The following is a 23,454-nucleotide window of genomic DNA, read 5'->3' as shown; positions in this document are numbered from 1 at the left end:
AGGGTAAGAACCTCCTTCTGAAGGAGAAGCAAATGATCCTCCGTGCAAAACCCCTGCCAAGGAGGGTAAGGAGGAGGGAATTCCCTGAAGGGAAGAGCGTACCCATTTTTTACAAGATCTAAAACCCAAAGGACCAAAGTGATTCATTTCCAGTCTTGTAGAAAATGGTTAAGCGGACCTACGACCGGACCCACATGATCCAGGATGGCGGATCTAGGGCTGCTTTCCTGCATTACTGGAAGGGGTAGGGGAAGTAGAGGAGGAGGAAGAGGGCTGCAGTCTAGCTCCACAAAGGCGACCTCTGCCTTTACCTCTGTAGGATTTATACAAAGGGTTCTGCTGTTGCGGCTGACAGTAACGAAAGGAAGATTTCCCGAAACCACGGTATCTTCTGAAACCAGCCTCTTGCCTGAGACTGTAATCCTAAGGATTTCGCTTTGGCCCTACAGTCCTTAAATCTCTGCAAAGCAGAGTCTGCCTTTTCCCCAAAAAGCTTAGAGCCGTCAAAGGTAAGATCCAAAAGAGCAGCTTGCACATCTGGTGAAAATCCAGAAGACCTCAACCATGCATGTCTCCTAGTAGCAACAGATGAACCCATCACCGTTGCCACTGATCTGTAGTGTCCAAGCCCATCTGTATAACTTGGCGAGCAGCAGCCTAGGAGTCCGCCAAAACTTCAGTTAAATTACCCTGGTCTTCTTTGGATAATTTTGAAAGAATCTGCTTGGCAGAGGCCATAAGGGCATGAATGTATATAGCCAACAAACAGGTAGCGTTGGCGGATTTCAAAGCCATAATTGCTGATGAGAAGACTTTCTTCGCAGATTACTCAAGCTTCTTGGAATCCCTGTCAGCAGGAGCTTGAGGAAAGGACCCCGCAGACTGCTTTGAACATGAAGCCTGCAGCACCAAACTCTGAGGTGTGTTATGAGAAGAAAGAAACTCAGGGTCCCCTGGGGCAGGCCTATACCTCCTGGACACAGATCTAGAAACTGCAGGAGCAGAAAGAGGATTGCGCCAAACCTCAAGTATTGGCTCCGTCAGGGCATCATTGAAAGGCAAGAGAGGCTCAACCACAGAGGACTGAGAATGAAGCACCTTTGTAAACAGATTAGGCTTATATTCAGCCATAGGGAGCTGTAAATCCAAAAGTTCAAATGCCTTCTTGATTACAACATGATACGGTGCGACATCCTTAGAGGGCGAAGCTTTCTGTGAAGCAAAATCCCCTTCCGGAGAAGTGTTCAGTCCACTTGCCTCACACAAGTCTTCAAACAAGTCCTCAGACTCATAAATTTCACCTTCCTCCATGTCACCAGCCTGGTATTGCTCTTCTTTAATCAACCTCTGCGCTCTCTCCTAGAGCGCATCTTCGGCTGCGGCGTCGGTGGCGCCATACATGGCGTCGACGGCTCCGGTAGCGGCGTCGAAGGCGGATCCGTAACAGCAACCTGTGTCGAACGAATCCATAAAGAAGGCACGCCAGATGGAGCCGGGGACTGCCCATACGGCGTTGACGGCATATATGGCATAAAGGAGGCCTGAGAATAATGTTGAGGCACACCCAAATTAAACGCCAATGGATCCATGGGACCCCAAGATGCACCAGAGGGGCATGAGGCACTGGTGAAGACGCCATATATCACATAAAAAAAAATTAGATGGATCCGAACCCAGAGCTGGGAACGAAGGATACTGTGCCGGTTCGACTTCCGTATGAGGAACCTCCAGAGTCGGAACCACTGGAGTCACAGGTGGAGCCACAGGAGCAGCAGGCGTCTCATCATCAACCGGATTCGATGTAACATCCGGAGCCGGAGAGCCTTCCGACGCAGGAGACCGCGCCAGAGAACCCATATTAGGAGAACGGCCCGGAGTTGCCAGCTGAGACTCAGAAGGTGAAGGTGAGACAAAGTCACGACACCGAGAAGCCGGAGTAGGTGACTTTGAAGCTCGAGGCTTTGACGAACGGCGCTGAGAGCCATGTCTCTTCTTCTTCTTGTGTCTTCTCTTCGAGCCACGCGAAGTCGAGGACCTCGACTTCAATCGCTTTTGATCCCTTTTCTTTCTCACTTTAGAGATATAAAGTTTGGCTTCTCTTTCCTTCAAAGCTTTAGGGTTCATTTTCCTGCAGGAAAAAACATCCCTCGACGGCGTGATCTGATGATAGACACCAAAGATAGTTTAAAATGCTATTAAATCAGATGATGATATGATCTGGAATAAGACCTGCATTGTCCTATTTCATTCACTTAGCAAAGGGAATTAAATCTATGACAATGAACATAGAACCACAGTTTCAGAAATTCTTGAGAGCTGTAACCATGATGTTCAGAGCAGAAAAACTGTTAAAACATGAAAGTGACCAAGGTAATTGAAAGACTATGTAAACTCTGCCATATGGGTGGGCTGATGGGATTAATTTCCTTTTTGTTGTACACACTTTACAGGTAGACACAGAGCCCGTCACATTTTTCTTTGCCCCCATTAGTTGTACAGACCATTGACAGTCCTTTTTAGGTTTTGCCTAGCGAAAGCTGCGCTCTGCGCAGCTTTTTCGCGCAGGCGAAAACCTGATGAGAACTGTAGGGTGCTTTGGGTCGGCCCTCGTCATTCATTGGCTGGCTCCGTAAACGGAGCCTTGCCATTGGACGAGGGGCCTGTCCGTCAATGCCGGACCAGACACGGGGGCGTTCCTGACATTCTTTGGCTTTTGCCGACGTCACGCGATGCTGGGAACGCCCCCGAGTCTGGTCCGGCATTGCCGGGACCTGCGTTTGCTGACGTGTCGGGTTTCTTTGTCTGTGGCGGAACAAATTGCAGGTAAGCGATGGTGTCTTTTGTAATCTAAATGACTGTCTCTTTTGAATGCCCCAGCCGAAATGTTTAATGACGTATTTTTTTTTGGTTTTCTCTGCAGGTTGCCGGGACCTGCCTTTGCTGACGTGTCGGGTTTCTTTGTCTGTGGCGGAACAAATTGCAGGTAAGCGATGATGTCTTTTGTAATATAAATGACTGTATTTTTTGAATGCCCCATCCGAAATGTTTAATCACGTATTTTTTTTTGTTCTCTGCAGGTATTTTGCGACGGCCCGGTGGGGGGAACAATTTCCGGTCGGGATCCTTGGCTCGCTGTCTGTCTTCGTCCAAATTGCAGGTAAGCGATGGGTTTAATTACGTATTTTTTGTTGTTCTCTGCAGGTATTTTGCGACGGCCCGGTGGGGGGAACAATTTCCGGTCGGGATCCTTGGCTCGCTGTCTGTCTCCGTCTCCGTGCTCCAAGGGATTTCTTGCAGGTAAGCGATGGTGTCTTTTGTAATATAAATGACTGTATTTTTTGAATGCCCCATCCGAAATGTTTAATCACGTATTTTTTTTTGTTTTTCTCTTCAGGTTGCCGGGACCTGCCTTTGGTGACGTGTCGGGTTTTTTTGTCTGTGGCGGAACAAATTGCAGGTAAGCGATGATGTATTTTGTAATATAAATGACTGTATTTTTTGAATGCCCCATCCGAAATGTTTAATCACGTATTTTTTTTTGTTCTCTGCAGGTATTTTGCGACGGCCCGGTGGGGGGAACAATTTCCGGGCGGGATCCTTGGCTCGCTGTCTGTCTCCGTCTCCGTGCTCCAAGGGAATTCTTGCAGGTAAGCGATGGTGTCTTAATCACGTATTTTTTGTTGTTCTCTGCAGGTATTTTGCGACGGCCCGGTGGGGGGAACAATTTCCGGTCGGGATCCTTGGCTCGCTGTCTGTCTCCGTCTCCGTGCTCCAAGGGATTTCTTGCAGGTAAGCGATGGTGTCTTTTGTAATATAAATGACTGTATTTTTTGAATGCCCCATCCGAAATGTTTAATCACGTATTTTTTTTTGTTTTTCTCTTCAGGTTGCCGGGACCTGCCTTTGGTGACGTGTCGGGTTTCTGTGTCTGTGGCGGAACAAATTGCAGGTAAGCGATGATGTCTTTTGTAATATAAATGACTGTATTTTTTGAATGCCCCATCCGAAATGTTTAATCACGTATTTTTTTTTGTTCTCTGCAGGTATTTTGCGACGGCCCGGTGGGGGGAACAATTGCCGGTCGGGATCCTTGGCTCGCTGTCTGTCTCCGTCTCCGTGCTCCAAGGGATTTCTTGCAGGTAAGCGATGGTGTCTTTTGTAATATACGCGATTTAAATTTGAATATAATTATAATTTGTTTTATGTGTTCTACTTTTTATAACTTTGCAAAGTGTTTTAGAAATTAATTTATCTCACTTTCGTTGCAGGTTTTTTTCGGCGTCGCTGCGTGGTCCCGGGATCTGGGCGTGGTCGCGGTTTCCGGTCGCCATTTTGCGCTCGGTGTCCGGCTTCGTGGTACGATGGATTTCAGGTACGCGTTTAATTTGTATATAATTGTAATATGTTTTATGTGTTCTACAGTCTTTAGCCTATTTGTTTTATATATTTTGCGCTTGTTCTCTTTAATGTTTCCGTGTCGGGTCTCCTCCGTGGCGTGACGACTTGCAGGTAAGCGATGGTGTGTTTTTTAATTTACATTTTTATGTCATTGTAATTTATTTTATATGTATTCAGTCTATTTTGTTTATATTGTTATGTATTTATTTTTGGGGCCTGTTCTCTCTAGTGTTTTTGTGTCGGGTCTCCTTCGTGGCGTGACGACTTGCAGGTAAGCGATGGTGTGTTTTTTAATTTACATTTTTATGTCGCTGTAATTTCTTTTATGTGTTCAGCCTCTTGTGTTTATATTGTAATGTAGTTATTTTTTGGGCCTGTTCTCTCTACTGTTTCCGGGTTGGGTCGCCTTCGTGGCGTGACGACTTGCAGGTAAGCGATGGTGTGTGTTGTAATTAATAAATGACTGTCTCTTTTTAATGACTGTGAGTTTTTGTAACTTTGTAAAGCTTTTTTTAGAATTAATTTATCTCACTTCTTTTGCAGGTTTTTTTCGGCGTCGCTGCGTGGTCCCGGTATCTGGGCGTGGTCGCGGTTTCCGGTCGCCATTTTGCGCTCGGTGTCTGTCTTCGTGGTACGATGGATTTCAGGTACGCGATTTAAATTTGTATGTAATTGTAATTTGTTTTATGTGTTCTACTTTTTATAACTTTGCAACGTGTTTTAGAAATTAATTTATCTTCATTTCGTTGCAGGTATTTTTCGGCGTCGCGGCGTGGTCCCGGTTTTGGGCGTGGTCGCGGTTTCCGGTCGCCATTTTGCGCTCGGTGTCTGGCTTCGTGGTACGATGGATTTCAGGTACGCGTTTAATTTGTATATAATTGTAATTTGTTTTATGTGTTCTACAGTCTTTAGCCTATTTGTTTTATATATTTTGCGCTTGTTCTCTCTAATGTTTCCGTGTCGGGTCTCCTCCGTGGCGTGACGACTTGCAGGTAAGCGATGGTGTGTTTTTTAATTTACATTTTTATGTCATTGTAATTTATTTTATATGTATTCAGTCTATTTTGTTTATATTGTAATGTTTTTATTTTTTGGGCCTGTTCTCTCTACTGTTTCCGTGTCGGGTCGCCTTCGTGGCGTGACGACTTGCAGGTAAGCGATGGTGTGTGTTGTAATTAATAAATGACTGTCTCTTTTTAATGACTGTGAGTTTTTGTAACTTTGTAAAGCTTTTTTTAGAATTAATTTATCTCACTTTCGTTGCAGGTATTTTTCGGCGTCGCGGCGTGGTCCCGGGATCTGGGCGTGGTCGCGGTTTCCGGTCGCCATTTTGCGCTCGGTGTCTGGCTTCGTGGTACGATGGATTTCAGGTACGCGATTTAAATTTGTATATAATTGTAATTTGTTTTATGTGTTTTACAGTCTTTAGCCTATTTGTTTTATATATTTTGCGCTTGTTCTCTCTAATGTTTCCGTGTCGGGTCTCCTCCGTGGCGTGACGACTTGCAGGTAAGCGATGGTGTGTTTTTTAATTTACATTTTTATGTCGCTGTAATTTCTTTTATGTGTTCAGCCTATTCTGTTTTTATTGTAATGTATTTATTTTTTGGGCCTGTTCTCTTTAATGTTTCCGGGTTGGGTCGCCTTCGTGGCGTGACGACTTGCAGGTAAGCGATGGTGTGTGTTGTAATTAATAAATGGCTGTCTCTTTTTAATGACTGTGAGTTTTTGTAACTTTGTAAAACTTTTTTGAGAATTAATTTATCTCACTTCTTTTGCAGGTTTTTTTCGGCGTCGCTGCGTGGTCCCGGGATCTGGGCGTGGTCGCGGTTTCCGGTCGCCATTTTGCGCTCGGTGTCTGGCTTCGTGGTACGATGGATTTCAGGTACGCGATTTCAATTTGTATGTAATTGTAATTTGTTTTATGTGTTCTACTTTTTATAACTTTGCAAAGTGTTTTAGAAATTAATTTATCTCACTTTCGTTGCAGGTTTTTTTCGGCGTCGCTGCGTGGTCCCGGGATCTGGGCGTGGTCGCGGTTTCCGGTCGCCATTTTGCGCTCGGTGTCTGGCTTCGTGGTACGATGGATTTCAGGTACGCGATTTAAATTTGTATATAATTGTAATTTGTTTTATGTGTTCTACAGTCTTTAGCCTATTTGTTTTATATATTTTGCGCCTGTTCTTTCTAATGTTTCCGTGTCGGGTCTCCTCCATGGCGTGACGACTTGCAGGTAAGCGATGGTGTGTTTTTTAATTTACATTTTTATGTCGCTGTAATTTCTTTTATGTGTTCAGCCTATTCTGTTTTTATTGTAATGTATTTATTTTTTGGGCCTGTTCTCTCTACTGTTTCCGTGTCGGGTCGCCTTCGTGGCGTGACGACTTGCAGGTAAGCGATGGTGTGTGTTGTAATTAATAAATGACTGTCTCTTTTTAATGACTGTGAGTTTTTGTAACTTTGTAAAACTTTTTTGAGAATTAATTTATCTCACTTCTTTTGCAGGTTTTTTTCGGCGTCGCTGCGTGGTCCCGGGATCTGGGCGTGGTCGCGGTTTCCGGTCGCCATTTTGCGCTCGGTGTCTGGCTTCGTGGTACGATGGATTTCAGGTACGCGATTTCAATTTGTATGTAATTGTAATTTGTTTTATGTGTTCTACTTTTTATAACTTTGCAAAGTGTTTTAGAAATTAATTTATCTCACTTTCGTTGCAGGTTTTTTTCGGCGTCGCTGCGTGGTCCCGGGATCTGGGCGTGGTCGCGGTTTCCGGTCGCCATTTTGCGCTCGGTGTCTGGCTTCGTGGTACGATGGATTTCAGGTACGCGATTTAAATTTGTATATAATTGTAATTTGTTTTATGTGTTCTACAGTCTTTAGCCTATTTGTTTTATATATTTTGCGCCTGTTCTTTCTAATGTTTCCGTGTCGGGTCTCCTCCATGGCGTGACGACTTGCAGGTAAGCGATGGTGTGTTTTTTAATTTACATTTTTATGTCGCTGTAATTTCTTTTATGTGTTCAGCCTATTCTGTTTTTATTGTAATGTATTTATTTTTTGGGCCTGTTCTCTCTACTGTTTCCGTGTCGGGTCGCCTTCGTGGCGTGACGACTTGCAGGTAAGCGATGGTGTGTGTTGTAATTAATAAATGACTGTCTCTTTTTAATGACTGTGAGTTTTTGTAACTTTGTAAAGGTTTTTTTAGAATTAATTTATCTCACTTCTTTTGCAGGTTTTTTTCGGCGTCGCTGCGTGGTCCCGGTATCTGGGCGTGGTCGCGGTTTCCGGTCGCCATTTTGCGCTCGGTGTCTGTCTTCGTGGTACGATGGATTTCAGGTACGCGATTTAAATTTGTATGTAATTGTAATTTGTTTTATGTGTTCTACTTTTTATAACTTTGCAACGTGTTTTAGAAATTAATTTATCTTCATTTCGTTGCAGGTATTTTTCAGCGTCGCGGCGTGGTCCCGGTTTTGGGCGTGGTCGCGGTTTCCGGTCGCCATTTTGCGCTCGGTGTCTGGCTTCGTGGTACGATGGATTTCAGGTACGCGTTTAATTTGTATATAATTGTAATTTGTTTTATGTGTTCTACAGTCTTTAGCCTATTTGTTTTATATATTTAGCGCTTGTTCTCTCTAATGTTTCCGTGTCGGGTCTCCTCCGTGGCGTGACGACTTGCAGGTAAGCGATGGTGTGTTTTTTAATTTACATTTTTATGTCATTGTACTTTATTTTATATGTATTCAGTCTATTTTGTTTATATTGTTATGTATTTATTTTTGGGGCCTGTTCTCTCTAGTGTTTTTGTGTCGGGTCTCCTTCGTGGCGTGACGACTTGCAGGTAAGCGATGGTGTGTTTTTGTATTTTACATTTTTATGTCATTGTAATTTCTTTTATGTGTTCAGCCTCTTGTGTTTATATTGTAATGTAGTTATTTTTTGGGCCTGTTCTCTCTAATGTTTCCGTGTCGGGTCTCCTTCGTGGCGTGACGACTTGCAGGTAAGCGATGGTGTGTTTTGGAATTAATAACTGACTGTCTCTTTTTAATGACTGTGAGTTTATGTAACTTTGAAAAGCGTTTTTTAGAATTAATTTTTCTAACTTTCTTTGCAGGTATTTTTCGGCGTCGCGGCGTGGTCACGGTTTCCGGTCGCCATTTTGTCTTTGGATTCTTGGCTCGCTCGGTGTCTGTCTCCGTGGTACGATGGATTTCAGGTATGCGATTGGCATTTGTATGTCATTGTAATTTATTTTATAGGTGTTCAGTGTATTTTGTTTATATTGTAATGTATTTATTTTTTGGGCCTGTTCTCTCTAGTGTTTTTGTGTCGGGTCTCCTCCGTTGCGTGACGACTTGCAGGTAAGCGATTGTGTGTTTTGTAATAGTGTTTTTGTGTCGGGTACGCAATTTACATTTTCATCTAATACTTATTTTGTTTACAAGTGTTTTTCCTATTGGTCTTATATATTTTGGGCCTGTTCTCTCGAATGTTTCCGTGTCGGGTCTCCTCCATGGCGTGACGACTTGCACGTAAGCGATGGTGTGTTGTGTAATTTACTTTTTTATGTCATTGTAATTTCTTTTATGTGTTCAGCCTGTTTTGTTTATATTGTAATGTATTTCTTTTTTGGGACTGTTCTCTTTTGTGTTTTTGTGTAGGGGCTCATTCGTGGCATGACGACTTGCAGGTAAGCCATGTTGTGTTTTGTAACAAATGACTGTCCCTTTTCAATGCCCGGGAGTTTTTTAACATGGAAAAGGTATTTTTGAGTTTATGTATCTTCCTTTCTTTGCAGGAATTGAACGGCGGCGGCGTGGGAACGATTTCCGGTCGCCATTTTGTCATGGGATCTTTGGCTGTCTGTCTCTGTCTCCTTGGTCCAAGGGATTTCAGGTACGCGATTTAAATTGTAATGTAATTAGTATTTCTTTTACAGGTGTTCAGCCTTTTTGGTTTATATTCTTTTAATGTTTCTTTTTTGGGCTGTTCTCTCTAGTGTTTCCGTGTAGCCTGCCGTGACGTGTCGGGTTTCCTTCCCCGTGGACGAACAACTTTAAGGTAAGCGCTGTGGTCATGTCTTAGTGCGACTCGGTGTAGATAGATTCAAATGTAATTTGTATTTTCTTACAGGTGTTGTAGATTTAACGTAACAGGTGTTCGGGCTATTTGGTTTATGTTCTTCTGATGTTTCTTTTTTGGCCTGTTCTCTCTAGTGTTTCCGTGTCGGGTCTCATCCGTGGCGTGACGACTTGCAGGTAAGCGATGTGTTTTGTAACTAAACAATTACTGTCACTTTCGAATACCCGGAGTGTTTTGTTACGTTTCAAAAGTAATTTCTAACTTCATTTCTTTCCCTTTATTTGCAGGAATATGTCGGCGGCGTGGTGTCGTAATTCTATTATGCTTACTTTAATAGTTATTTTATATCGTGTGCTTTCTGTGTAGGGAATTATTGCAAAGAGCTATCGTGTTTTTCTACTTTAACAAAATGATATTCACCAGCACTTCTTTTTGTATTTGCAGGCAGCGTGGCGCCAACTCGTCTACCACTAAGCTTTGATATTCAAGATCGGCAAAAGTCGCACATAGCCACTAAGTACTCTAACGAGTCACAGCATCCACGACCTTTTCATTCGGCCAGACAGCCTCCTATCGGCAATTTACATATGTCGAGACAGCAACATCCTAAACAACATCTCACCTACATGTTCTTAACAACAAACTTTGCAAGTCTTTTGTTATTTAATGAACTAACTGCGTTTTTTTTTGTCTTCCACAGTATGTAAAGGACTACAGCCACGGAAAGAAACATTTCTTCGAGCGAGCTCAGAAGGTATACTTCGTGACAGTGGACTGGAGCCTCTCGATTTCTCGACCGATCTCAGGAGGTATACTTCGAGACAGCGGACTGGAGCCTTTCGACATAAACTGTAAGTTCCTTCCTGTCTGTGAAAGTAATTTGTCCTTTTGAGCTGCGGTATTACGACCACAATTTTCAGTTTTACACGCGCAAACAAAGCAGTAATAATATGAATCACTTTAGAATTAAATTTTGTTGCCTATACGTTTGTCCAATTTCACCATGTTTTTGTTTAATGCGTTTGAGTTCTTTTTGGTACATTGCCAATAGGTACATTTACGATATAAATGTTGTCGCATGTCTCCTTTATTCATGAACTTTTCAAATTCAAACAAATGCTTACATTGTAAGGACCTCTGTTTATTCAAATTCGCCATTATGTACATTTTGGATGCCTTGTTTGTGCGATGCCACATTTTATTTAATATGCAGAAATCGTGGGGCTGAGTTAGCTGACCACAAGCATGTATTTGTCGCAACACTAGATTTAGTCAAAGCATGAAGGCCTGTTACATTTACTGAGAGCATAAAGAACAGTTAGGATAAGGTGAGACCGACGACTTTCAGTGCAAAGTTATACATCGGCAAACTGTGCATGTAGGAGGAAAATGTAGGTAGATTTACGATATAAATGTTTGCGCATGTCTACTTTATTGATGGCCTTTGAAAATTCGAACACATGCTTACTTTGTAAGGCCTTGCTGTTTAATCCAATTCGTCATTATGTACATTTGGGATGCCTTGTTTGTGCGATGCCAGATTTTATTTCATATGCTCAAATCGTAGAGCTGAGAGTTAACTGAACACAAGCATGTGTTTGTCGCAACACTCGATTTAGTCACAGCATGAAGGCCCGTTACATTTACTGAGAGCATAAAGAACAGTTAGGATAAGGTGAGACACGACGACTTTCAGGGCTAACTTATACATCGGCAAACTGCATTTAGGAGGAAAATGTTTGCGCATGTAAGTTTAGCCCTTTCTGTGAAAGTAATTTGTCCCCTTTTTTAGTTCATATGCTCAAATCGTAGGGCTGAGAGTTAGATGAGCACAAGCATGTGTTTGTCGCAACACTAGATTTAGTCAGAGCATGAAGGCCCGTTACATTTACTGAGAGCATAAAGAACAGTTAGGATAAGGTGAGACACGACGACTTTCAGTGCAAAGTTATACATCGGCAAACTGCATTTAGGAGGAAAATGTTTGCGCATGTAAGTTTCGCCCTTTCTGTGAAAGTCATTTGTCCCAGATTTTATACTGAGAGCATAAAGAACAGTTAGGATAAGGTGAGACCGACGAGTTTCAGTGCAAAGTTATACATCGGAAAACTGCATTTAGGAGAAAAATGTAGGTAGATTTACGATTTAAATGTTTGCGCATGTCTACTTTATTCATGGCCTTTGAAAATTCGAACACATGCTTACTTTGTAAGGCCTTGCTGTTTAATGCAATTCGTCATTATGTACATTTTGGGTGCCTTGTTTGTGCGATGCCAGATTTTATTTCATATGCTCAAATCGTAGGGCTGAGAGTTAGATGGGCACAAGCATGTGTTTGTCGCAACACTAAATTTAGTCATTGCATGAAGGCCCGTTACATTTACTGAGAGCATAAAGAACAGTTAGGATAAGGTGAGACACGACGACTTTCAGTGCAAAGTTATACATGGGCAAACTGCATTTAGGATGAAAATGTTTGCGCATGTAAGTTCAGGCCTTTCTGTGAAAGTAATCTGTTCTTTTGAGCAGCGGTATTACGAGCACATTTTTCAGTTTTTATACGCGCAAACAAATCAGTAATAATACGTATCACTTTAGATTTAAATTGTCTTGCATATACATTTGCCCAATTTCCCCATGTTTTTGTTTAATGCCTTTGAGTTCTTTTTCATACATCGCCAATAGGTACATTTACGATATAAATGTTTGCAAACTGTGCATTTAGGATGAAAATGTTTGCGCATGTAAGTATGCCTTTCTGTGAAACTAATTTGCAGTAAGAATACGTATCACTTTACAATTCAATTGTGTTGTATATACATTTGGCCAATTTCACCATGTTTTTTGTTAATCCATTTCAGTGATTTAGGTAAGACTAATCTTTCACACACACATATATATATATATATATATATATATGTTCAGTTACAACTTTAGTTCACAAACTGCTTTGCACGATGCGAGAAATTAAATAAAACACTGACAACATTCCTTCTTTTATTTTCACTACGTGCATGCGCGGATTTCTATATTTTTAAAGGCACATACAAACCAGTAACGTGACGCAAATAATTGCCATACTATTACATTAGAACGCATTAATCGCTAATACGCAAAGCTTTAGCTAAGATTCAATTTGCACAGTTTGCATGAGAAAATCACTGCTTTTTTTGCCTGCACTCATAATATTTTGCTAATGCTATTTTTGTTTTGTAGGGTAAAAAAGTACACGTTTGTTGCAACTGACCCATCGACTACACAATTTGAAATTCGTTATATAAACACGGTATGTTAATACTTTATTTATTTTACTTAATACATTTCTTTTTTTAATAATTGCTGTTTGTACTGAGCATTCTTTGCTGTATACTTATACACAAAATTTCGCTCATAAAGCACATCTTATGCTTTTGTACAAGAGCGCCACTGGTAAAGTTGTAGTCAACAGAGAAGGAAAACTTATAACAAACACTTTTTTTACAGGTCCCTGTAGGGAATGCTTTGACTCATTTACCACACGCAATATACATAGATCTCTTTATTTCCTGCCTTCCCTTTCAATTTCTTTCTTGCCTTTCCTTATGTCTCTCTTCTGCATTTACTCTGCATCTCCTTCACAATTTTACATTCAATGTCCTTTCTTTCACTCTCGCATTATTCTTCTCTCCTTTTCTCCGACTTTCTCTTTCTTTTGCTCTCCTTCTCTCTCCTGCATCCTCACTCTTCTGCCCTCACCCTATATATTCATCCCCACCTTCTTTACAGGTCCCGGCAGCAAATGCTTACATACTAAGCTAGCACATGCAACATACATACATTTCACTCTCTTGACTTCCATTTCAATTTTGCATTTTTGCCTTTATCTCTTTTGCATTTACTCTGCATCTCCTTTCCCATTTTGCCATCAGTCTTTCTCTTTTATTTACTCCTGCTCTATTCTTCCCTCACTATTACACCTACTTTCTTTCTTCTTCTCTTCTCCCTCTTTTTTTCATGCCCTCTCTTATACCTTCTCTCTCCTGTTTTAATCTTCTTTCCTTCTATCATGCACACTTTCTTTTACTCCATCTCTATTCAGCTCTCACTTTTACCCATCCTTTTCTTCTCTCTCCTGCTCTCTATTTTTTGCGTCCTCCCCCTTCTGCTTGCTATCTCCCGACTTATCTATTATGCTTATCTCTTTTACCTTCTCTTTTCCTATTCCTTCTATCTTTATTTCTCTCACTCTCTTGATATCTTAACCTTTTGCCCCTCTCTTCTTCCAGACACTTTCCACCACTCCTTCTTTCTCTCCTTATATCTCGCTCTTTTGTATTCCTTCTTTATTTCTCTCAATTTTGCACATTCTTCCCTCACTATTACACCTACTTTCTTTCTTCTTCTCTTCTCTCTCTTTTTTTCATGCCCTCTTATACCTTCTCTCTCCTGTTTTAATCTTCTTTCCTTCTATCATGCACACTTTCTTTTACTCCCTCTCTATTCAGCTCTCACTTTTACCCATCCTTTTCTTCTCTCTCCTGCTCTCTATTTTTTGCGTCCTCCCCCTTCTGCTTGCTATCTCCCGACTTATCTATTATGCTTATCTCTTTTACCTTCTCTTTTCCTATTCCTTCTATCTTTATTTCTCTCACTCTCTTGATATCTTAACCTTTTGCCCCTCTCTTCTTCCAGACACTTTCCACCACTCCTTCTTTCTCTCCTCCTTATATCTCGCTCTTTTGTATTCCTTCTTTATTTCTCTCAATTTTGCACACTCTACCCATCTTACTTTCACACTCTTGTGCTTTTCTTCTTTATATACCCTTTTTCACATTCTTTTGTCAAAAACAAGTTCCTCCCGTTCTCTCTTGCACTCTCTCTTCCTTTTTTCAATTACCAGCTGCTCTCTCCTTCCTTCTTGCTCCCTCTCTATTATGCTTCACTCTTTATCTATCATACTTCGATTTCCTGCACTCTCTTACTTCTTTATTTTTGTCTTTATCTTTGACGTCTTTTCACTTCTTTGCGTTCTCTCCATATCAAGCTTCTTTTTAACTTGCACTGTTCATCATCCTTCTCCTTTTTTATTTTCACTCCTTTTCTTTTTGCCTATCCTCCCCTCTTTCTATCCATCTCTCTCTTCTTCCTGACCTCTATCTCTTTCCACCTTGCTACTTTATAGTCTTTACTACTATACTAGTTACTCTATAATACATAGTGCTTCTAATTCTCTATTTACAACTTCTAATATACTTCACACAAATGTCCTCACTCTTTTCAAACTTTTGCTAACAGTATATTTTACTTTTACAGGACAAAAAATTTGCCATTTGGTGCAACTGCCCCATCGAGGACACATCTTTCAAATTCGTTCATTCAACACGGTACGTTCATACTTAAAACTTATTTTACTTTAGACATTTTTGGGTAGTACTTCCTGTCTGTACTGGGCATTCTTTGCTAGATAGTTATACACAAAAGTTTGCCTCATAAACAACATTTAATTTAGTTTGGAGATGAAAGCAGCACTGGTGAGGTCGTAATCAGGAGAGAGGTCAAAGGTAAAGGAAAACTTATAACTAAGACTTTGTTCTTTCTGTCTGTACTGGGCATTCTTTGCTGGATATACACAAAAGTTTGCCTCATAAACAACATTTGATTTAGTTTGGAGATGAGCAAATGATTAGATACTGAGACAGCACATGCAACATATATACATCTCCTTCTCTTGCCTTCCCTTTCAATTTTGCATTCTTGCCTTTCCTCTCTCTTGCATTTACTCTGCATCTCCTTCATGATTTTGCCAGCAGTCTTTCTATTTTATTTACTCCTGCTCTATTCTTTCCTCACTTTCTCCTACTTTCCTTCTTTTTTTTCCTCTCCCTCTTTTGCATCCTTTCTCTTCTACACTATCTCCTGTATTCCCCTCTTCTCTTTCTTTCTATCATGCACTTTCTTTTACTCACTCTATACTGCTCTCACTTTTACTCCTCCTTACCTTCTCTCTGATGCTCTTTCTAGCTTGCGTCTCAGCTTGCTCTCTCTACTTATGCTTGCTCTCTCCCTACTTATCTATTATGCTTATCTCTCCTTCCCTCTCTTTTCCTATTCCTTCTATCTTTATCTCTCTCCCTCTTGCTCTCTTACCTTTTGCCCCTCTTCTTCTTGCATACCCTTTCCATCTCTCTCCTTTCTTTCTCTACTTCCTAAATGTAGCTGTCTCTTGAATTCATTCTTTATCTCTCTATTTCCTGCGTCCTTTCTCCTTTCTGCTTCTCTCTCCCTTTTCTATCATGCTTATCTCTCCTGCCATCTCTTTTCCTATTCCTATCTTTATCTCTCTCCCGCATGCTCTTACCTTTTGCCCCTCTCTTCTTCTTGCATACTCTTTCCATCTCTCTCCTTTCTTTCTCTCCTCCTTATGTTGCTATCTTGTATTCCTTCTTTATTTCTCTTTATTTTGCCCACTCCATCTTACATTCACAATCTTGTGCTTTTTTTCATCTATACTCACCTTCTTTCTTCCATCACAATCTGTTCCCTCCTGCTCTCTTTATTGCTCTCCTATATATATCTCTCCTTTCTGCTCTCTCCTTCTCCCTACTACCCCCTATTTCAACTGCTCTCTCTTTCCTTCTTGCTCCCACTCGATTATGCTTCTCTTTTTATCTCCCTCCTTTCTGCTCTTTTCTCTTTGTCATCAATCTCCCTCTTGCACCCTCTTCCAACTGCTCCATTCTTACTTATTTCTTGCTCATGCCCTCCTTCCCACCCTCTCTTTACCTCATGCATTTTCTCTCTCCTTTGCTCTCCCTTTTGCCCTCTCTTTTACTTTCACTTTCTATCTCCTTCCCTATGTTGTTCTCCATTTCCATCTTGCACTCCTTCTCTTTCTTGTCCTCTGACTCCATTCTGCACTCTCTTCTCTCTCCTTTTTGCTCTTTTTTCTCTCTCCTGCACCCTATTCCATCTCCTCTCTCTCCTTCCTTCTTCCTCCCTCTCTATCATGATTATTTTTGTATCTCCCTTCTGCTATTTTCCCTTTGCCATCACTCTCCCTCTTGCCCCCTCTTCCAACTGCTCCCTTCTTAATTCTTTCTTGCTCATGCACACCCTCCCTTTAACTCCTGCTTTCTCTCTTCCTTGCTCTTCCTTTTGCACTCTGTGACTTTCACTTTCTATCTCCTTCCCTATCTTGTTCTGGCTTTCCATCTTGCACTCCTTCTATTTTTTGCCCTATGCCTCCATTCTGCAGTCTTTTCCACTTTCTACGTTCTCTCTCATGATCTCCATTATCTTGCGTCCTCTTTACTTCCTTATCGATCATACTTCTATCTCCTGCACCCTCTTCCTCTTTCTCTATCTTCTTTTTACCTCCTCTCTGTGTACTCCGTTCTTTTTTTGCACTCTCTCTTCTTTTTTTAAATTACTTCTTTATTCTTTCTTCTCTATATATCTCTCCTTTCTGCTCTCTTCCTTCTTCTTCCTGCCCCCTATTCCATCTGCTCTCTCCTTTCTTCTTGCTCCTTTTCTATCTATCATGCTTCTCTGTCCTGCACTCTCCTTCTTTTCTAATACTCTCCGTGTTCCTCTTCCTCCCTATCTTTCATTCTTCTCTCTATCTCTTTTATGCTTTCTTTTCTCTCTACCATACCTCTCTCCTGCACCCTCTTCCATCTGCTCTCTCTCCCTCCCTCCTTGCTCATGCCCTACTTCTTACTCTTCCTTTACCTTCTGCCTTTCTTCTTACTCCTGCGTATTATCTCCTTCCTGCCTTCACTCTCCATCTCTGTCCTTAAAAGATACCATCTCTTACCTGCAAGAAATCCCTTGTACCATGGAGACGGAGACGGACAGCGAGCCAAGGATACAGACCGGAAATTGTTACCCCCACCGTGCCGTCGCCAAATACCTGCAGAGAACAACAAAAAAAAATACGTCATTAAACATTTCAGCTGGGGCATTCAAAAGAGACAGTCATTTATATTACAAAAGACACCATCGCTTACCTGCAATTTGTTCCGCCACAGACAAAGAAACCTGATACGTCATCAAAGGCAGGTCCCGGCAATGCCGGGCTAGAATCGGGGGCGTTCCCGGCGTCGTTTTGTCGGCAAAAGCCAAAGAATCTTGAACGCCCCTGAGTCTGCTTTAAATTGACGGACAGGCCCCTCGTCCAATGGCTAGGCTCAATTTATGGAGCCAGACAATGAATGACGAGGGCCGACCCAAACTCACACTACAGTTCTCATTAGGTTTTGGCCTGCGCAAAAAAGCTGCTCCCTTTGCGCCCTGCGTCCTTTCTCCTTTCTGCTTGCTCTCTCCATCCTTTTCTATCATGCTTATCTCTCCTGCCCTCTCTTCCTATTCCTTCGATCTTTATCTCTCTCCCTGTTGCTCTCTTACCTTTTGCCCCTCTCTTCTTCTTGCATACCCTTTCCATCTCTCTCCTTTCTTTCTCTGCTCCTTATGTCGCTATCTTGTATTCCTTCTTTATTTCTCTTTATTTTGCCCACTCCATCTTATATTCACACTCTTGTGCTTTTCTTCATCTACCCTCTCACCTTCTTTCTTCCATCCCTCTCTTTACATCATGCTTTTTCTCTCTCTCCCTTGCTCTCCCTTTTGCCCTCTCTCTTACTTTAACTTTCTATCTCCTTCCCCATATTGTGCTACATTTCCATCTTGCACTCCTTCTCTTTCTTGCCCTCTGACTCCATTCTGCACTCTCTTCTCTTTTCTCTCTCCTTTTTGCTCTCTTTCTTCTTACTCTTGACCCCTATTCCATCTGCTCTCTCTCCTTCCTTCTTCCTCCCTCTCTATCATCATTCTTTTTTTATCTCCCTTCTGCTATTTTCCCTTTGCCATCACTCTCCCTCTTGCCCCCTCTTTCAACTGCTCCCTTCTTAATTCTTTCTTGCTCATGCACACCCTCCCTTTAACTCCTGCTTTCTCTCTTTCTTGCTCTTCCTTTTGCACTCTGTGACTTTCACTCTCTATATCCTTCCCTATGTTGTTCTGCCTTTCCATCTTGCACTCCTTATATTTTTGGACCTCTGCCTCCATTCTGCAGTCTTTTCCCCCTTTTACGTTCTCTCTCATGATCTCCATTTATCTTGCATCCTCTCTACTTTCTTATCTATCATACTTCTATCTCCGGCACTCTCTTCCTCTTTCTTACTTATCTTTCTCTAACTTCTTTTCACCTCCTCTCTGCATACTCCGTTCTTTCTTGGCACTCTCTCTTCCTTTTTTTAATTACTTCTTTATTCATTCTTCTCTATATATCTCTCCTTTATGCTCTCTTCCTTCTTCCTGCCCCCTATTACATCTGCTCTCTCCTTTCTTCTAGCTCCTTTTCTATCTATCATGCTTCTCTGTCCTGCACTCTCCTTTTTCTTTTCTTTTTCTCTTTCTAATACTCTCCGTGTTCCTCTTCCTCCCTATCTATCATTCTTCTCTCTATCTCCTTTATGCTTTCTTTTCTCTCTACCATCCCTCTCTCCTGCACCCTCTTCCATCTGCTCTCTCTCCCTCCCTCTTGCTCATGCCCTACTTCTTACTCTTACTTAACATTCTGTCTTTCTTCTTACTCCTGCGTTTTATCTCCTTCCTGCCTTCACTCTCCATCTCTGTCCTCATCTTGTATTCTCTTTCTATTTTGCACTCTTTGGCTCACTGTCTCAGTCTCCATGGTGCAAGGACCCCCATAGAGAGAGATGTAGATGGAGGGCAGTAAGAAGAGAGCAGTTGGAAGAGGGGGCAAGAGGAAGAGTGATGGCAAAGGGAAAAAAAAAGCAAAAAGGAGAGGGAGATAAAGAATAAGGATAGATAAGGCAAGAGAGAGAGTATGCAGAGAGTGAGCAATAGAAAAACCAGATAAAAAAGAGAAAGTTAAAAGGATAAAAGAGGGAGCAAGTGCAAGAGAAAAATAGTACATAGGGAGGAAGAGAAAAAAAAGACAAAAAGAAACGTAAGGGTAGAATGAAGTCAAAAAATCCTTTTCAAACTTAAAAAAAAAACGGTCATTCAAAAGAGACAGTCATTTATTTGTTACAAAACACATCGCTTACCTGAAAGTTGTTACGCCAAGGAGGAGACCCAACACGGAAACACTAGAGAGAACAGCCCAAAAAAAAAACATATTATAAGAATATAAACAAAATAGTTAAACACCTGTAAGAGAAATACTAATTACATTACAATTTAAAACGCATACCTGAAATCCCTTGTGCCATGGAGACAGCGAGCCATGGATCCCAAGACAAAATGCCGACCGGAAATAGTTACTATCTTGCACTCTTTGTTTCCTATCTTCTCGCACAATTGTACACTTACTTTTCGTCTTCCCTCTCTCTTCCTCCCTCTCTTCCTCCCTATCTACTATTCTTCTCTCTTGCACATTCTCCCTGTTTTGCCTTTAACTTTCTCTCTTTTCTATCTTTTATCTGTTTTTTCCTCTTGCTCACTCTCTGCATCCACTCTTTCTCTCCTTCCTTATCTATCATTATTCTCTTTATCTCCCTCTCCGCTTTTTCCCCCTTTGCTATCACTCTTCCTCTTGTTTCCCCTTTGCTATCACTCTTCCTCTTGCCCACTCTTCCAACTGCTCTCTTCTTTACTGCCCTCCATCTACATCTATCTCTATGGGGGTCCTTGCACCATGGACACTGACAGCGAGCCAAAGATCTCAAGACAAAATGGCAACAAGAAATACTTGCCCAACCCTGCTGTCAAATACTGCAACAAAAGAAAAATAAATTTAGTCACATTCGGCGCATTCAAAGTGACAGTATTATCAGCTTTACAAAACACAACATTGCTTACCTGAAAGTCTTTACACCACTGAGCTGGCCCTCTTGCTCCTGCACTTTCTTCCATCCATTCCTCCTTCTTGCTCATGCCCTACATCCTACCCTCCCTTTTTCTCTCTCTCTCATGTCCTCTCTCCTTCCTGCCTTCACTCTCTATCTACGTCTCCATCTTGTCTTCACTTTCTATCTTGCACTTTTTTTACTTGCTATCTTCTCACTCCATTCTGCACTTACTTCTCTTCTTGCTTTCTAGCTCTCTTGATCTCTTATGTGTCTCCTCTCTTCATCAACACTTTCTAGCTACTTTGTGTGCTTTACACACATTTTTCCACTTCACTTTACTAAGTTAGTGTGAGCATCCCTATAAGGCTATATAGATGATGTTAACTATAGTGTTTATTTAGGAACACTATGCAACAACTATAGAACACCCTGGACAAACGCAATGACTTATATTTACAACTAATTGTGTGAAAGTTTTATATGTTTGTCTGTTATTTCTTTTACAGGTGCACAAACACTCCGCAATTAGGAGTATTTTTGGAATGAGCAATTGCTCTTCCCCCTTTTTTTTATGCACTAAATCATTTTTTTGATATTTTCACTTTCACGCCCCCAGGTCAGGGTGGGCGATTAGAGAGTCCATACCGCCGGGGTATAATTCTGTCATTATAAATGCCTAAGTAAATGTAAACAACTGTAAAACATGAAACATGTTGACTGACTAATTAGTATTTTAAATTAACAAATCCATTACCTTGGGCATTAAATTCAGACACATAACTCTTTCATTTGTGTACTAAGCATCAAGAATTATAGATTTTTACTTACACATTAGGCAGTTTTAATTATAAAACTCACAACATGCCTTTTTCACAAAACCTGCTCCGCAGTCTTCTGGCGTCGTAGCACACCAAAGAGGCATTCGGCCTCTTTGGTGGGGCCCAATGATGAAGCATGACACTGACTAGGTCGGTGTGTGAGGGCTTTCTTTTCCACCTAAAGTGAGTGTGCAATTCCCCAGTTGCATCACTCAGTCTCTGTGGCAAATTCAGATGTATTTAACGTCTCTTCTATTGTTTATTTAGATTTAACAAGGGATTAAGTGTTCCTTAATCTCACTACCTCTCCTATTCCTTTGTACTTGCTTAAAATTACAAACAATGCATCTAATACACTCTTTACAACTTCTCATAAAAATCACTTCATGTAATTTACATTTCTATTTTTTTGTAGCTTACATTCTACACCTCTATATCCTCTCTTCCTTATCAGACTTCTCTCTTTTCCTTATCTTTCTCTTCATCTTTCCACTACTCTCAATATTGCCTAACCACCCCTCTTTATTAACATCTCTTCTTCCTGCCCTCCATCTCTCTCTATCTTGCTCACTTTATCCTCCTTACTACTATACATTACTAGTTACTCTATACTACATACACTTCTAATACTCGATTTACGACTACTTATATGCTTCACTCAGTCCACACACATACTACACATACAACTTCTACACATAGTCTTGAGTATCGAGCCGCTTTTATTATATTAATATGTCAACTCAATATTAATGCTTGTTTCATTCTTCCTTAGATTGCCAATTGATTGAATAACATCAGACGTTCATAATTGTTTGACACAACATCAGTGAAAACATCATCACGGTAAAAGTATCTATTTTGCTTCTGTATTGACTTGTAAGTATAGAAATAGCAAGGGAAAAAGCAAGACACATATCAACACACACCTATATATATATATATATATATATATATATATATATATATATATATATATATATATATATATATATATATATATATATATATATATATATATATATATATATATACTTAGAATTCGAAAAGATCATATAGAAGATTTCCATAGGTAACATTAATCTTAAGAAAAAAAAATAGTTAACAAAAAAGTAAAAGTAATTGCTTTTTATTTTGCTACCAGCTCCAACTATAAAACAAGTCCAAAACAACAATAGAGTGGATTTAGAGAAAAAAAACTAGACAAAATCAGATATATAATTAGTTATTAAAAAAATTATATATATATTTATATACTTAACATTGAAAATTATTTCTTTTATAAAGACAATTGCTAATTGTTTGGAAATATATACAATTAGAAGTATGTTTTTTAAATAAGCTATCAACCTGTAACTTGGAATATATTTAACAGTAAAATAACTATATATATATACATATAAATATATCCAAATATATATATATCCAAATATATATATATATATATACTTAGAATTCGAAAAGATCATATAGAAGATTTCCATAGGTAACATTAATCTTAAGAAAAAAAAATAGTTAACAAAAAAGTAAAAGTAATTGCTTTTTATTTTGCTACCAGCTCCAACTATAAAACAAGTCCAAAACAACAATAGAGTGGATTTAGAGAAAAAAAACTAGACAAAATCAGATATATAATTAGTTATTAAAAAAATTATATATATATTTATATACTTAACATTGAAAATTATTTCTTTTATAAAGACAATTGCTAATTGTTTGGAAATATATACAATTAGAAGTATGTTTTTTAAATAAGCTATCAACCTGTAACTTGGAATATATTTAACAGTAAAATAACTATATATATATACATATAAATATATCCAAATATATATATATCCAAATATATATATATATATATATATATATATATGCTAATAGTATAACTTATAGCTAGTACATCACTAAAATTGTAAACAAAATACATCTAAATCTGCTACCTAAAATACAAAGCAAAAAAATAGTGTTCAATTAATTGCCTTGCATTATAGTTAACTACAAAAGAAAATATAAATTAGCAATAGATATATAGATATATATATATATATATATATATAGAGAGATGAAATAAGAGAACGAAAATAGACTCGCGTATAACAAAAAAATCTAGCAATACTGTAGCGATATCAAATTATTTCATAAATTAGATTAGCTAAGATGCAAATACTAGCAGCAGATTATCATCAAGGTCATGACAAATTTACATGCAATTCTAGAGGTTATCAATGCTTGCCAAATAGTACTTTTGCAATTATACACAACTATTACAAAGATGCACATACATGGACTAAAGAAGACTTGCATTACATTATGAAATTAGGTGATGCTTTATATATAGATATGCATTTACTTAATAGCGAACAACT

The 23,454-nt window shown here is 39.9% G+C and overlaps 1 protein-coding gene and 1 long non-coding RNA gene across 3 annotated transcripts in view; one reads left to right on the top strand and one right to left on the bottom strand.

The window, feature by feature from the left end:
• Window positions 1–23,454, bottom strand: part of TMEM219 (transmembrane protein 219) — a 557,800-nt gene that overhangs the window by 212,971 nt on the left and 321,375 nt on the right. The window lies entirely within an intron of this gene.
• On the top strand, window positions 6,737–21,918 carry LOC147703766 (uncharacterized). The gene is made up of 4 exons (XR_015297600.1): window positions 6,737–10,328; window positions 12,694–12,763; window positions 14,770–14,840; window positions 21,864–21,918. It is a non-coding gene; the product is annotated as an uncharacterized LOC147703766 (long non-coding RNA).

Source organism: Lissotriton vulgaris, chromosome 7 (assembly GCF_964263255.1).
Source record: "Lissotriton vulgaris chromosome 7, aLisVul1.2, whole genome shotgun sequence".
In the NCBI taxonomy this organism is placed as follows: Eukaryota; Metazoa; Chordata; class Amphibia; order Caudata; family Salamandridae; genus Lissotriton; species Lissotriton vulgaris.
The sequence above is the reverse complement of the archived record's forward strand: the minus strand, read 5'-3'. Positions and strand labels throughout refer to the sequence as shown.